General features: G+C 40.2%; 1 long non-coding RNA gene across 1 annotated transcript; it reads right to left on the bottom strand.

The window, feature by feature from the left end:
• Positions 1-13,170: 13,170 nt before the first annotated feature.
• LOC114401542 lies at positions 13,171-16,695 on the bottom strand. Its single transcript, XR_003664296.1, has 4 exons — positions 16,209-16,695; positions 14,996-15,046; positions 13,574-13,703; positions 13,171-13,483 (listed from the first exon to the last, which is right to left on the bottom strand). It is a non-coding gene; the product is annotated as an uncharacterized LOC114401542 (long non-coding RNA).
• Positions 16,696-17,254: the final 559 nt, after the last annotated feature.

The following is a 17,254-nucleotide window of genomic DNA, read 5'->3' as shown; positions in this document are numbered from 1 at the left end:
CGCGACAATGATGATTTGGAAACAACGTGCAAAATTAGTCATGGCCACAACCAGGTGGGCACCCAAGCATCTCGTTTATGGCATTGTGATACTACGGTTGGGAATTTACACAAACAGACCCAATGTTTCCAAATTATGTTCTTTCATCAGTTCAATGAATTCATCCATTCTTATCTCGGTTATTCAGGAAAATAAACTCTTAGCGTCAATCCCTTGTTTCCAAAAGATATGTTTGCTCTCTACGAATGATTTATGCTTCCTAACTATAACATGTCGACCTTCGAGGTCTTCCTTTCTTTTTTCCTTTTTGTTTCATTTTTATATTCACAAAACTATACACCCATGGCCCTTTATGAGGAAAACTTTTCTTTGTATATCTGCATTCTTATACATGACGAACTTTTTCTGTACACGCATTAGAACTCTTTCTGTTTACGTCACACAGTCTATATACGAACCCTATTCATGTTCAAATATTTTTCTCTTCCTTCCTTTTTTTCAACACACACCTGTGGTTCATACAAAAGTTTCTTTATATACACTCATTGCTCACACACACAAGAATTCCTTTCCACGCATCATTTACACACAAAAATCCTTTTATACATATTTCCCTTTTAAAAACATTTTTTCCTTTTTCTTTATATACATAGACATTTTATTCACAACGCTTCTTTCTTTTTTTATCATGATTTTGGTTCATTTTATTTTTATTTTGGACGACGTTCCTAAAAGTGAAAAAATTCTACGTGATTCCGGAATTTCAACAGACACTATTGACAACAACGAAGTAAATACTAACGTAACAGTTCAAACGACATGTATGCACAAAACAAAAGTCAATCAAAATGAAACAAACGTTAGTCCCTTAGTTAAAAAAAATAAAATGATACGTAACAGATAAAAGAGGAAACATAAAAGAGAATATGGATCTAAGGATCTCCCAATCATGTAGCTCCGCTCCCTCCTAAGAAATCAAGCAAATTGGTCATCTCCTCGTCCTCGCGGGCCTCATCTGCCTTGCCGGGAGCCTCTGCGGGTGCCTCCCCTGCCTGGGCCTCAGGCCAATCTCTGGGCCATGCGACCTCTGCCCTGAATTGATCCGGAGTAGGGCATGGAAAAGAAGTAAAACCCTGGCTCTGCAGGCTGAGGCTCAGCTGGTAAAGACAGTCATGGGTCTGCACGTGCGCCCGGTGGTTGGCCGCCTGCCAGCGAACCACATGCCGTAAATACTGCTCCGAATCAAATGACCCAGCTAGGCCAGCCTGATGAGGTGGCGGCGCGTCTGCGGCCTGTGGTGCATCACCCTGGGCCGGTCTCTGCGTGCAATACTTCTCAATAAAAGCCCAGGTGATGGGTGGCCGAATCACCTTGCTAGGTGCGACGGGGACTCCGAACGACTGACAAAGTCCTGTGATCAATGCGGGAAATCCCAGGGCCCTGTTGGACTTATCTGGGTCCAAAGGGTGCCTGGTCGGCGCCATACCTGCAAATAGATAAATGGCATCAGCGATCAACTGAGCCACGTGAATGCTCATCTGTGTTAGGACGGCGTACACCAGTTGACACTTTGGCAGGGGGAGGTCGGAATTATGATCGTTGGGCTGGATGTTGCTGAGCAACAACGTCATCCATATCTGGGTCAGGGTGGTCATGTTGGTGCGCATGATTCGCACGCGTCTCCCAGCAGTAATCCGGGCAAAATCCTGCCTCGGTATACACAGCAACTGGGCGATGGCCTCCTCATCAAACCCATCGGCCTGGTTCCTCCTCTGGCTATACTCGCACTCCTGGCCCTCCTCCAGCACTAAAGGGTATCCCAGGAACTGGCTGAGGGCATCTGCATCGAAAGGGATCCACTGACCCCTCACCCAAGATCGCATATCTCGCACACCCTCCTCTGTAGGCCAAGCATTGGCATAAAACTCGAGGACTATGTTTGGGTCGAACTTGGCCATGGGGGTAACCAGCGATGCCCACCGCCGACGAACTATCTCTTCCTGGAAGTCGGTATACTCGTCATCCTTGAGCTGGACGCGTCTCTCCTGGAGGAATGACCATCCTTTGATGGCCTCGAAGCGCTACTGGTGCTCAGCGCTCCTAAAATGGTGTCTATCATATTCGGGAGCAGAACTGGTTCCTTCAGCCGCTTTGTCTTTCTTGGATCTCTTTGAGGCAAGCTTCCTTGGGGCCATTTCCTAAAAAAAGACAAACATTTTGGGAAGTTAGTTTTACAAGATAATGCTTATCTTAACACAAAAATGACATGCTAATCCCTCCGATTTAGAATGAACTCATGCACACTTTTAAGGTAAAATATTTATGCACATGCGTATGTGTAGAATATCCTACTATTTATGTCAACGTACAAGGACATCCAACACATTCTAATTGCCATACATATATATATGCATTTTGAAAAGAACACACATTCTCATGCTCAAGGCATTGAGTCAAAATTTACACCTAATCACATCCTAAACATTTGCTATCACAAACTACCTATACATATTTGAAACATATATCATACAAACTTTTATTGTTTCACTCACATTTATTTATATGCATGTTGGAAAGCTAATTACGTCATGCACACACTTGCATTCAAAAGGGAATTCCATGCCAGCATACATTCATTTAGGAAGCGACCTCAATATTCATTTAGGAAGATACTCATTCACACTTTGCAAGGAATTTCATGCCATATGTTCACATATATACACACCATTGAAAGGTGTTTTCCATGCTACCTATATTTACACACATATTTACATACCATTGAAAAGTATTTTCCACGCTACCTAGGTGCAAAGTATCCCTCATGGGGCAGCCAAATTCGAGTAAAAAAACTCTCACAATCATGTCCTAATTTTCATGCCTTCCTACTTCCAAAACCAAAATTTAGGTCCTTAGTCATAAGTATGTGGCCTTGCATTGAAGCTAAGAGCTTGGGTTTCTAAGCTTGGAATTGCATTTGGGCACCCATTTCGAATCCCCTATGCTGTCCCCATATATATAAAACAGTCCCACAATCCCGATTTTACAAAATCACATTCATATGTCATTGGGGCATTTCAACGAGCACTCGGTGGGCGCATGTTTAGACATAAATTGCAAGAGAACGGGGGCAATGTGGCATGCCCCATTGCTTCAGAATACAACATAGGCCTAAGGCCTTCTCACACAAACCCTCAACTCAACAAAACAAGCATGGATTCAGATGTGAATTGCTTCATGAATTTTGTGAAAAATAAGCAACTAAAGCACCAAAACACATCAATGGAGAGCCAAATAACCAAGGGAAATTGCACTTACTTGTGGGGAGAGAATTAAAGCGTGAAAAGGGAAGCAAAAACTCAACAATGGAGCTTGGGGGCTGTTGTTCTTGTAGTTCCCGTGAGCTTGGGAGCTTTTGAAGTGAGGGGGAAGAGTTTTTGGGTGAAGAACACGTTCCCCCTCCACTCCTTTATATTTTCGTACAGGGGTTGCTCGCCCAGGCGAGCTAACCTGTACCCTTTTTTTTTGGGAAACATTAAACATGCCTCCCCCCCTTTACGGGTTTGCGTCTGCCTACTCGAACCTACTTAAGTTAGAATCAGACGTCGATTACTTATTTAAAACAAACAATAGTAATAAATACTGTGAATTCAAAGGATACTGGGCTGCCTTGCAGCGACGTTCTCCGCTTACCCAGCACCGGAAAGGGACGACGATCGGTCGGTCGTGACCCTATCCTCCATTTGCATCCGTCCCTAAGTACCTGCAAGTAGGAAACAAACAATATGCGGCCAATCGTGACCAGGTCATCATCTTACCTTGGTTGATTTCTGCCGTCAACTTGTCTCGACTTCTGACCGTGGCCTAAGACGATTCTGCCCCTGTTACTACAAGATATGCATGTGTGCGTGCATGCATGAATGTTTTTTAATTCAATGATTTTTTTTAGTGAAGGCTGGTTAGGTTCAATTTTAATCTAAGCGCTTGGGGCACCCCATGAACTGAGCAAAGAGGGCTCAAGTTATTAACACAAGGTTTAAAATCAAAGGGAGGACTGAAGCCTCACCCATCTTCTCTTCTTTTAAAGAAACGAGACAAATACAATGAAAGGGAATCCCTGGAGGAAACCAAGAAGAACAAAAAACTCAGAAGTAAAAGAACATGCAACAGCCCTCTCAATTACCCCAGACTTCAAGCGTAATATCGCTTAACGACATCGGAGTTCACGGGCGAGGGTAGCTCCTCGCCATCCATGTTGGTGAGTATCAGGGCACCCCCAGAAAAAGCCCTCCTCACAACGAAAGGTCCTTCATAATTCGGGGCCCACTTGCCTCAATTATCCTTAACAACGTGGGACATCTTCTTCAGCACAAGGTCCACCTCGTTGAACTTGCGCGGGCGCACCTTCTTATCGAACGCGTTCTTTATCCTTTGTTGATATAGGCGCCCATGGCTCATGGCTGTCAACCGCTTACCTTCAATAAGGTTGAGTTGGTCGTAGCGTGCTCGAGCCCATTCTGACTCTTTTAGGCCTGATTCCGCTATTATCCTCTGAGAAAGAACCTCTACCTCAAATGGGAGTACCGCTTCCATCCCATAAACCAAGGAATACGGCGTTGCCCCAATAGAAGTTCGTACCGAGGTTCTATATCCGTGCAGGGTGAAAGGCAACATCTCATGCCAATCTTTGTATGACACCGTCATCTTTTGAACAATCTTCTTAATATTCTTATTCGCGGCCTCTACAGCCCCATTCATCTTTGGCCGATAAGGGGTGGAATTATGATGTTGGATCTTGAAATCCTCGCACATTTCTTGCATCATTTTGTTGTTCAGATTGGTGCCATTGTCAGTAATGATCTTCTTAGGGAGTCCGTATCGACAAATCAGCTCCCTCTTTATGAATCTGACCACCACACTTCTCGTGACATTAGTATAAGAAGCTGCTTTGACCCATTTGGTGAAGTTATCTATTGCCACAAGAATGAAGCGGTGACCATTCGAAGCTTTGGGATCGATGGCCCCAATGACATCTATCCCCCACATGGAAAAAGGCCAAGGGGCGAACATAACATTCAGAGGATGTGGCGGAACATTGACATTGTCCGCGTACGCTTGACATTTATGACACTTCCTTACATGTGCGCAGCAATCGCTTTCCATAGTGAGCCAGTAATAACCGGCCCTAAGGATCTTCCTGGCCATAGCATGCCCATTGGCATGTGTCCCGAATGAACCCTCGTGGATCTCCTCAATCATGAAGTTCGCCTCTTTGGCATCTACGCATCGTAGGAGGGTCATATCATGGTTTCGTTTGTACAGGATGGTACCACTTACAAAGAAACCTGTAGCCAATCTCCTCAACGTTCTTTTGTCATTGTCGGAAATCCCTGGTGGGTATTCTTTGTTCTCAACATAATGTTTGATATCGAAGTACCACGGTTTCCCATCCCGCTCTTCCTCTATCGCGCAACAATACGCTGGCCTGCCCTGAGATCTGAACTCGATGTACGGTAGATCCCCGTGTGGGGCCAGTTGAAACATGGATGGGTGTCCTTAAGATGTGAGTTTGATAGGGTATCAACTTCGGATCCCTAGTTTCCCATTCTCCTTTCAACTGGCGTATCACCAAAGCCGAGTCTCCATGCACTTTGAGTAGTTTTACATCAAAATCAATGGCCGCTTGAACCCCGAGGGCGCATGCTTCATACTCGGCCATATTGTTGGTACAATCAAAACCTAGCCTAGCCGTGAAAGGAATACACTGATCATCTGGGGATACAAGGACTGCCCCTACTCCATGGCCCAAAGCATTAGATGCCCCATCGAAGCAAACAATCCATTTGTCTATGTCCTTGTGCGTTTGCTTCTCTTCGAATAGGGCCATGATGTCTTCATCCGGGAACTTCGGGTGCATCGGCAGATAATCCTGGAGGGGTTGCTGGGCCAAATAATCTGCCAAAGTGCTCCCCTTTATCACCTTTTGGGTGACGTACACAATATCGAATTCAGATAGTAGTACCTGCCACCTAGCAATTCGTCTCGTGAGAGCCGGGTTTTCGAAGATGTATTTAACGGGATCCATTTTGGAAATAAGCCACGTGGTATGACTGAGCATGTACTGCCTAAGCCGATGTGACGCCCACACCAGGGCGCAGTACGTCCTTTCCAGCATTGAGTAATTCATCTCACATGCGGTAAATTTCTTGCTTAGATAGTAAATGGCTTGTTCCCTTTTTCCAGAATCATCGTGCTGACCTAACACGCACCCCACAGACTCGTCTAACATAGTCATGTATAGGAAAAGAGGTCTCCCTGTTACAGGTGGCATGAGCACTGGGGGGTTCGCGAGGCTTTATTTGATCTTCTCGAAGGCCTCTTGGCAGTCGCCGTTCCACAGGACTGTCTGGTTCTTACGTAATAGCTTGAAAATGGGCTCACATGTAGGGGTGAGTTGTGAGATAAATCTCTCGATATAATTCAACCTACCCAAGAAACCTCAAACCTGCTTCTCCGTGCGTGGTTCTGGCATTTCAAGAATGGCCTTCACTTTCTCGGGATCTATCTCTATCCCTTTCTGACTTACGATAAACCCCAGCAACTTCCCCGATTTTACCCCGAAGGTGCATTTGGTTGGGTTTAGCTTTAGTTGGTATTTCCGCAACCTTCCAAACAGCTTACGGAGATTGACGAGGTGTTCGTCCTCAGTCCGAGACTTGGCAATCATGTCATCTACGTAGACCTCTATCTCCTTATGCATCATGTCATGGAACAACGCCACCATGGCACGCTGATAGGTTGCCCCAACATTTTTCAACCCGAAGGCCATCACTTTATAGCAGAACATTCCCCATAGGGTGACGAAAGTGGTCTTCTCTACATCTTCGGGTGCCATCTTTATTTGATTATACCCCGAGAAACCATCCATAAATGAGAAAAGGGCGAACTTGGTCGTATTATCTACCAATATATCAATGTGTGGCAGGGGAAAATTGTCTTTAGGACTGGCTCGGTTTAAGTCGCGATAGTCTACACACATTTCTTTCCACCACATACCTTTTGCGGGCGTGCGAGGCGAGGTTCACAGGTGCGCTTTCCAAAGGAGGAAAGATGCGCGGAGTCGCCACCAACGTTTATTTGTGGGAAACGTCGAAAAAACTGAAGGAAACCGGTCAAAACGAAAATTCTAAGTTTGAGAGTGGTATTTACGTTTGAGGAAGGTATTAGCACCTCTCACGTTTGTCTCAAAGGACAACAACCTATTTTTTAGAATTGTGAAATTGTGTTATCTTACCTTTTATTTCTTTTTTATTTTTTTGAGGTCGACAAAAATGGGGCTTTTTCTCCTACGTATCCTCCATCGAAGAGGAAATCAGACCTACGTAGTTTTTTCTTAAGAGTTAAGAGTGAATCAAGCGATTCTTTTTACTTTAAAGGTGATCATTTTAAGGCGTTGGACCTTAAAAATGATCCATTTACTTGGTAAGGAAAATTGAGATAATAAACTTTCAATTCCTTTTTTAGTGATTTTTTTGTGAACGAGCTTGACTAGGCGGGTTAATTTTAGCCTTAGTTTCACTTTAGTTATTAGTCAATTCAATTAAGAATGAGAAATCCCAAAGAGAAAACGTCCGATTGATTTTTCGCTTCATTTTACTAAAAGGGTATTTTTTATTATTATATTATTATTTTACATCTTTTTTTTATTTCCAACGTGGTTACGGCACGACCGAACGGTCGAAATTCATTTTAACAGAAATTAACGGATATTACAAATCAAATGATCGGTGGAAATTTATTTTATATTTTTGATTAGGCGAGAAATGACTTAAATAAATGACTGAAGCACGTCAAAAGAGGGTACGGAAAGTAAATGACAACAAGAATAAAAGTTCATGAAACAAATGGGGACCACCACGGGTACATAGAATGAATTGAAAAGCTCGATTTGGGGTACTTACCAGTTGAAGACCGAAGAAAACGAAGAACGAACGATGAATGTCGAAAAACGGATGAAAATCTTCGCGTAATTACCCATGGAAATGTTACGGAAACATTACGGAATCGCCTCGGGTTGGATTTTCTTCACGGAAACAATTTTCCTCAGCAAATTTAAGAGAATACGAAGTGCCAAGAAGGCTGAACCCTTTCCTCTTCACTCCTCCCCCTATTTATAGCAAAATAGGGGAGGAGCTTGCCACCCAGCTCGCCCAGGCGAGCAAGGTTGCTTCCTCCAGAAGCAACCGCCTTCTGGAGGAAGAATCTGGAAGGCCCAAGTGGGCCTGATTGCTATTTGTACCCCCCCTTTTTACTAAATGCACCCCCTTTACCTTTTTTGGTGATTCTTTTTCCGTAACATTACGAAACTTTACGAATTTCGTAACGATATTTATTTTCTTTCCGTAAGGTTACGAATCCTTACGGATCATGTATTTACTCTTTTTTAGCTTTCGAAGAAGTTACGGAAACTCACGGATTGTGTAACAATACTTCCTTTTGATTTTCGGCGCGTCTCGGGACTTCGCATATTATGCAACAAAGGGTGCCAAGTATCTCGAAGCGGCCAATAAAAGGTTGCATGTCATCAAGTAATAATCCCCGAACGAAATTAGGGTATGACACGCAACAATGCTCTTTTTGACTTTCGAAATGTTGCGGAACTTTACGAATTGCGCAACAATGCTTGTTTTTGACTTCCAGAATGTTGCGGAACTTTACGGATTGCGCAACAATGCTTGTTTTTCCTTTCCAGAACGTTGCAAAACTTTACAAATTACATAACGGTGGGTGTTAAACATTTTGAGGCAGTCAAGCGAAGGTCGCATGCCAACAAATAATGGTCCCCAGATGAAATTAGGGTATGACAGTTGCCTCTCTTTACTTATCTTTTATTGGAGATAAAAGCAAAGTAAAGATAAGACACTAATTTCGTTCGAACAGAACATCATTCAGTTGATCAATATCCCAACCAGCGGAACCTGTCATTCAGAAAGAAAAGAAAAGGCAGCAGGAGCGTCAGCAAAACTTCAGTGCCTTGAAAGCGCTAAAACGGGATAACCATGACGTTTCCACATGCTATCGAACTCGATTGTCCCTGCCTAGCAGAGAAGAATCTTGCGCATCGTCGGACTTGAATGTCTCTGGATGACGAAAGTAAAACCTACAATTTTTTTTAAAAAATAATCAGAATCGGACGACCAACATCATCCCGATACTGTCGACTCGTTCGCCTTGGTTGACGAAAGGTGCGAATAACCATAAGGTATCCCGTATGTCATCTAACTCGCCGTCTCTGGGTGATAAAAGGTGCGGATAACCATACGGTACCCCTGTATGTCATCGGATTGCCGTCTCTAGATGACAAAAGGTGTAGAAGACGACGTTAGTCTCTGCGCGTCAATGGGCTTGCTTGACCCTAGTTGAGGAAAGGTGCAGAAGACGACGTTAGTCTCTCGCGTCAACAAGCTCGTTTGCCCCTAGTTGACGAAAGGTGCGGATAACCATACGGTACCCCCGCATGTCATCGAACTCACCGTCTAAGGATGACAAAAGGTGCAAATAACCATACGCTACCCCCGCATGTCATCGGACTCGCCGTATCTGGATGACAAAAGGTGCAGAAGACGACGTTAGTCTCTGCGCGTCAACAGGCTCGCTTCCCCCCTAGTTGACGAAAGTTGCAGAAGACGATGTTAGTCTCTGCGCGTCAACGGGCTCGTTTGCCCTTAGTTGACGAAAGGTGCAGATAACCATACGGTACCCCCCGCATGTAATCGAACTCGCCGTCTCTGGATGACAAAAGGTGCGGATAACCATACAATACCCCTGGTTAACGAAAGGTGCAGAAGATAACATTAGTCTCTGCGTGTCAACGAGCTCGTTTGCCCCTGGTTGACGAAAGGTGTGGATAACCATACGGTACCGCCGCATATCATTTGACTCCCCGTCTTTGGATGACAAAAGGTGCGGATAACCATACGGTACTCCCGCATGTCATCGGACTCGTCGTCTCTAGATGACAAAAGGTGCAGAAGACGATGTTAGTCTCTGTGCGTCAACGGGCTCGCTTCCCCCCTGGTTGACGAAAGGTGCAGAAAACAACGTTAGTCACTACGTGTCAACGGACTCGTTTGCCCCTGGTTGATGAAAGGTGCGGATAACCATACTGTACCCCCGCATGTCTTTGGACTCGCTGTCTCTGGATAGCAAAAGGTGTGGATAACCATACGGTACTCACGCATGTCATCGGACTCACCATCTCTGGATCACAAAAGATGCGGAAAACGATGTTAGTCTCTGCGCGTCAACGGGCTCATTTGCCCCTGGTTGACGAAAGGTGTGGATAACCTTACGTTACCCCCGTATGTCATCGGACTCGCCGTCTCAGGATGAGAAAAGGTGCAAATTACCATACGGTACCCCCGCATGTCATCGGACTCGTCGTCTCTGGATGACAAAAGGTGCAGAAGACGACGTTAGTCTCTGCGCATCAACAGGCTCACTCCCCCTTGTTGACGAAAGGTGCAGAAGACGACGTTAGTCTATGCATACTACTGAACTCTGAGTCTGACAGATAGCAAAAGAGTGTGTGCGGGTTACCGTATAGGGCATCTCTACGTGCGAACGTACTCACAGGTCACGACAACAAAAGATGGGGTGGTCGACAAAAGCGAGGCTTTTGCTCCTAATTATCCTCAATTTGTGATGAGGAACTCAGACCTACGTAGTTCTTGCTAATTGTGTGAGACTAAAATAGTCTCGGCTGGAAGATGCTGACATCTCCGGAAAGGGTGCAGATGACCACATTGGTCTCTGCGTGTCAATCGGGCTTGGGGTCTACAAATGACGGGGTGCGGATAACCATATGGTGTCTCCACGTGCCATTAGACTCTCGGGTCACAGGATAGCAAAACGTGTGTGTGGATAACCATCGAGTGTCTCCGCGTGCCACCAGACTCACAAGTCACGATAGCAAAATGTGGGGTGGTCGACAAAAGTGAGGCTTTTGCTCCTACGTATCCTCAATTTGTGATGAGGAACTCAGACCTACGTAGTTCTTGCTTTTGTGAGACTAAAATAGTCTCGGTGTTCCTTCACTAAAAGTTATTGGTCATATTTACCTAATTTCTTCATAAATATAATGATCAATCAGGTCTTTCTAGAACCCTTGAAGCAAAATGCACCATTCATGCCCTTTTTATGTGTATCGGTCTCAATAAGTTATTGTATTGAAATTATTGATCTAAGATATATTGTGTAAAATCCTATAATGATCACTACCTGTCTTCGTTTGTTTATCTCACACGTGAACAACCGTAGGCCATATGATAGTATTAACTTTATTATTGAACATGACGGATTCACGTTGCGTGATGTTGTTTCATACAATTTCAAGGTACCTCTTCTTAATCTTTTTCTTCAAGTTTGTTATTGCACACGATGGATTCACCTTGCATGATGTTTATCTTACAAGTGCACAGCGAATCAAATTTAATTCATGCTTCTAGGTACATTAATTGCATGAGAATCATAAATTATGAATCACATATATACTTTGAATTTATTTTTTGTATTATGAATTAGGGGGTGAAATTTTATGAAAGTGGTGGTCACTATGGTGAAGTTGAAACTGTAGAGAGAAAGTAGGGTTTGGCATGAGTTAGGTACCTATGTTCCTTTTATTGTGCTTTTCCAAATAGGTTTCCATTGACTGGCTCAATTAAGCTAGGTAGCTGATCAGATTATGAGAATTGAGAAATTGTAGTTTCATATTATCATGAGGACTAAACATGGTTTATTTAATGAGGCTTATGGTAGGTTTAATCCTAATGAAAAAAGTAGAGTAGTTGGAGTTAGCTCGGTGTGTCACACACACAATAATAGTCACACACTGAGCTTTCACGCAACTTATTTTAAACCACCTGAAAATTCCTATTCCTTCTATCCTCATTCATTATCATCTCATCATCACAAAATCGTATTCCTTCACTCACTGCAAAAAACCAAATTAAATTGCTTGATCTCATACTTATTCTTGAATATTCTATATATCTCTCTTTGTAATATTCTTATTAATATCTTTCTTTATATTGCGCGTTGTTTGGTCAGAGTTTAAGAGTCAATAAGTAATTAAGTAACCTACAATAATATATTGTTTTTTTTAGTTGTGTAATTACTGCAAGAAGAATCAGGCTAAAAAGGGTGTTTCTATTCCTGGACCAGCAGTTGCAAACAGCGAACAGACTAGAGATTAGTTTCGTCTGATTTGTGGGCCTGGAGAAAATATGGTCAGAAACCTATTAAAGGTTCACCTTATCCCGAGTTAGCCTCTTGTTAGTTTAGGCTTAGACTTAGGTATATATGATTGATATATTATTTGTTACAAGATAAGATATATTTTAGGGATATATACCTTTGTGGTTTCAAAGGTAATTACCAAATTGCAATTGATGTCTACCATTTAGCTATATATGCTTGTTTATCAATGTGGATTTGTTTTTTGGGATTGCGGACTTTACACTGATATATCTTAATGTGGTTCCATGTAGAATTTGTAGGCCTTCACTGCTAAAAAAATGTTTTTTAACGACGGTTAAAAAGGTCTTTTTATGATGGTTTTGAATTGTTGTTAAATAAGATGTCGTTAAAAATAGAACATTTTTTATGACGGTTGTAGTAAGAATCTTCGTAAAAAATATAAATTTTCTAAGACGGGATTATTAAGAAACAACCATCTTAAAAATAATGACAGACACGAGTTTCTAAGACGGTTATTAACCGTCTTAGAAAATGATATACTTATAATTTTCTAAGACGGTTATCAGTAATAACCGTCTTAGAAAATATATTTTTTAAGACGGTTATCACTAAATAACCATCTTAAAAAGTGTTTCATTACAAACTTTTTAAAACGGTTTTTTTAATTACCGTCTTAAAACATTGACTTTCTAAGACGATTATTACTAATAATCGTCTTAGAAAGCAATTTTAAATAAAGAAATTTTAAATGATCATGCTATCCGAAGATCAAAAGTAAAGATGGTATGTACAAATTACATGCCATTCTACAAGCATTTAGTTAAGTAAAGATGGAGAAAATAAAGTATTTAATATTTATGAATTAAAAATAAACGCAAAGCTATAATTATCATTTTCGAAACTCATTGAGCATATTGCAATTTCATGGCAAATGTTGATGATATACAACTATAACATATAAAATAAAGGTAATAATTGATACAAATCCAGCGAAACATTTTTGCTTGGTTTCTACCAGGGGTATATGTTTTGACCATAAAACTAACTAAGCATTCCTCTTGCAACATTCCTATGGGCATCAACACTAGGCACACCAACACCAGACATCAAACCAAAGCTAAATTATTCAGAATTCATACCTCACACTTAGTCCATTTCCAGGGACATTGGATCCACATCTGTGACATCTTACGTGTTTTGTGCACAAATAAGGCCCATTACAAACACTCTGCATTATGTGTTATGAATAATAATAAATAAAATGGTATATATGAAATCAATATTAAGCGCAGTAGTAAGTGATATAATATGGTTGTACCTTGTGTGGAGGTTGAAGACAATAACAGTGGTAAGCATGCACCATCACACCTTTTGCTTCAATTCTCCACTATAATATGGTTTGTGATAAGGAGGAGGTAAAGCCTTGGGTTTTTTTTGCAATTATATGGCTTTTAAGGAGCATAAGCAAATGGGTTAGCCTTGAGCACCAAAAAAAAAATATCAAGTTAAGCTAGTATATCATCCATCTAAGAATAAAACATAGTAATTATATATGACATACTTGACTTGGTTCACCAAACAAATTAAGCTATATCTACTTAAGTTTAACTCATTTTTCTGTAGTTTGTATTCTAGGTTAACTCATATACATCCATGTAACTCATAAATTAATCCTCGACATTATATGGATTGGATATTTAATTCGTGAGATTTTAAAAACTTTTCATTAGTCTCTGACTTCATAAAAAGGTATTTCATTTTGTATTTTTTTAACTTTATTTTTTACTGTAATTTTTAAAGTAAATGTCGTTTTAAAAATTAACAGCTAATTGGAGACTTTTGAAACCTAGAAAACTAAAATGCTGGACGCATATAATCTCAATTGCAAATACTAATTCGGGGGTTTATTCAATGTCTCTCTCCTTCCCCATTTTCATTGTCTCATATTGAATCTCCTCGCGCATGTTTGCTTCAGCTTGCTAACGGGAATGTAAAGATCACATTTCGACGTCTCAATTGCGGAGAAAAACTAAAAGAGATAAAAGATCAGCAAATGAAGCCAATAACCATCTTGCGTTCAAGAAATGGACTTCGCTGTGAGGTATCATGAAAACATATGCTAATTATTATATTTTACATGCATCAACTGCGTGAGACTGGAAGGCCGTTTTAGTCAGCCTTGGATTATTAAATTCACCTGGTTATCTATTCTAAAAGTGTTTGTCTAATTTATCTCAACTAAAAATGAGATTAAATAATGACCAACAAAAATTAAATAACTATCTTATATTTTGAATTATAACTATCACATTTAATCAATTTCATTATTTTTAATAAATTTTGACCAATAAAAAAATATGCAAAAAATAATGTGTTTCTTAGATTTCTCAAACAATAATGCAACTATAGAAGGACTTGGCGTGTTTTACAAAATCAAGGGGATGAGAGTTTTACAATTTCACAATAAAGGTTGTTGTGTGTTTCAGAAGGCACAATAAGCTAATGTCAAAGGATAAAGCTTGCTGAAATTTTCAGGACATATTTGAACCATTTTTTAAACCATTAGACAGATAAATTTGAGATTGAAATGGACTCATATTAAACTGCAAAACTAGATTAGTGAACTTATTTTTTTTTTAAAAAAAAGGAAAATCAATGATATTATAAATAAGGGCCCCAAAATGTGACCAAGAGACAAAACAGAGCAAGAGAACAAAACACAAAAAGTGATAACACTAACCTTTGTGCCAAAAGGGCCGACGGGATGGTTTATTTGAAGAATATCCCTTCCCTGAACAAAAAGAAAAAAATTATCAACATACTAACATTGAAAAAATCAGGATATATATGCACAATTAATCTAGGTTTAATTCTGATAATTTATATAATTCTTTATTATAAAATTTTATTAGGTAAATTACCTGGATAAAATTTTAATTCTAATTAGAGACCAGGACAAATAACATGTAAAGACCTGTATTTAAAATTTGTCCTTTTAATATAAAAAACTCCTTTCTATATATGGTGGGGCACACACTTAGCTTGAGCTAGAGCCCGTGACAGAGCTATATTGTTACAGTTATGAGCTACATTCTTAAAAGTGTTATTCCCGATTCAATCTTCATCACTCTATGGTCTTCAATTTAAATCAAGAAACTGGTTATCAATAAAGGTTAACATCCTACATTAATAGACTTGTTAGTTTACGTGATAAAGTCACTCCAGCATGTTCTAGGGGAAGGATTTGTAAGGTAACCTCTAATAATGTGGACCCTGATTAGAGCAAGAGACATTCAATGATCCTTTCATTTTATGCCAAGAGAGTTGGTAACCATCCTTACAAATAGCTGTGATCTAAGACCATTATGTGTTATTATTTATTACTTTGCCAAAATCGTTTTCTATAGTCTATACCCGCTCAGCTCACTTACTCCTAAACTAACAACCACCCAGAAAAACACTTGATCTGAGTGTGGACCCATATTCATAGGATTAGTGAGTAATGCGTGACCACGGGGGAGGGGTTCAATTTACAAATATGTTCCATACATCTTTTAATTAACGGAAGAAAGCATCCACTATGACTATGAGTCTATGACTATGCATAGCACACTACTTACTAGAATATAATTTTAAAAATGAGACCAGTGACCACATAAATTTAATTAGGGCAGTGACCACGAATGAAAATGGGATAACCATCATAAGTTCGGTCACCTATAAGGCTATAACCAAAAGGACGAATGCAACTACTTATATGTGCATTTAGGATTACTGGTATTTGGTCAGATCAAATGTGAGAGTTCTCATCAAGTAACAGCAGCAGAAAATAATCATTGCTTGCTATGCAACTTGTAGATACAATGAATTTATGGCAGCAATAATATAACGACAAGAACAACAAAGCCAAAATAACAAATATTCCAATCAGTTAATAATGTGAAGAAAGTTACCTTCTTCATAGTCCAATGCAGTATCTATATCACCAAGTACCAACCATCACATATATATGCAGATCCCACATGAGCATGGCTCCTGCATGTATCATACCACCTGCCAATTACAACTTTTAAGGCTCATCAAGTTCTTTCAGATGTGCAGAATAGAAGACAAAAATGCATACCGGATATTTCCTTGTGAAAAACAATAGATTTTCAAGGGAAATGAAGCCACATCCCCTGAGGAAATCTGGATATTAGACACAATACCTTGAAATAGAAACTTTTGAGGTAATGGAAAGGTCAATCATAATGCACTCTCTTTAAAGTCTATATGAACTAGCGTTTTCATATAATATGCAATTACTAATTAGAAACTATGGAGTCACCATATCAATTAGGTTGGGATCATGGTTAAAAGATAAGGAAAGAATCTACTCTCTTGACGTCTCATGAACAAGTGCTTTCATATAATATTCAGTTAACTAATAAAAAAATTATCAGCTCAGCATATTAATTTGGGATCCTCCATAAATATATTGAAAGAATTGGTGCTTTATTGATGTTCTCTCTAGTCATGTCCTTGTGTTTTTATGGAACAAGCAACACATAGATCTCCATGACCAGAATTTAATCCATAGTAGTTATCCAATAAAATAGATATATGAAGGATCATCAAAATTATGTGAAATAAAATGATTTGGTTTAATTATATCCCATAAATTAAATTAGTGAATTGTTTACGCTACCATAAACCTTAGCAGCACTAAAATGACACTGTTTTCATAACATTTAATAAGCAAATTCTTTCACATAGGAAAAGTGACCAAAATGTCACGTGAGCTCTCATAAGAACATATTTGTGTACCTAAAGTCATTCGATGGATTAGGTCTTTGCCATCCCATATCTTTCCATTGGTCAGATATTAGGCCTTCCAGAGATACATTAGGAAAGGAACAATGCCTCAAAGTTCTCAGTGATTCCTGTTGAATGTTAATGATATTATGAGTTAAATGTGGTATGAACATAACAAGTAAAAAGTTGAAAGTGTCCCTAAACT

This window comes from Glycine soja, chromosome 20 (genome assembly GCF_004193775.1).
Source record: "Glycine soja cultivar W05 chromosome 20, ASM419377v2, whole genome shotgun sequence".
In the NCBI taxonomy this organism is placed as follows: domain Eukaryota; kingdom Viridiplantae; phylum Streptophyta; class Magnoliopsida; order Fabales; family Fabaceae; genus Glycine; species Glycine soja.
Note: the sequence above shows the minus strand (reverse complement) of the source record. Positions and strands in the feature narration are given on the sequence as shown.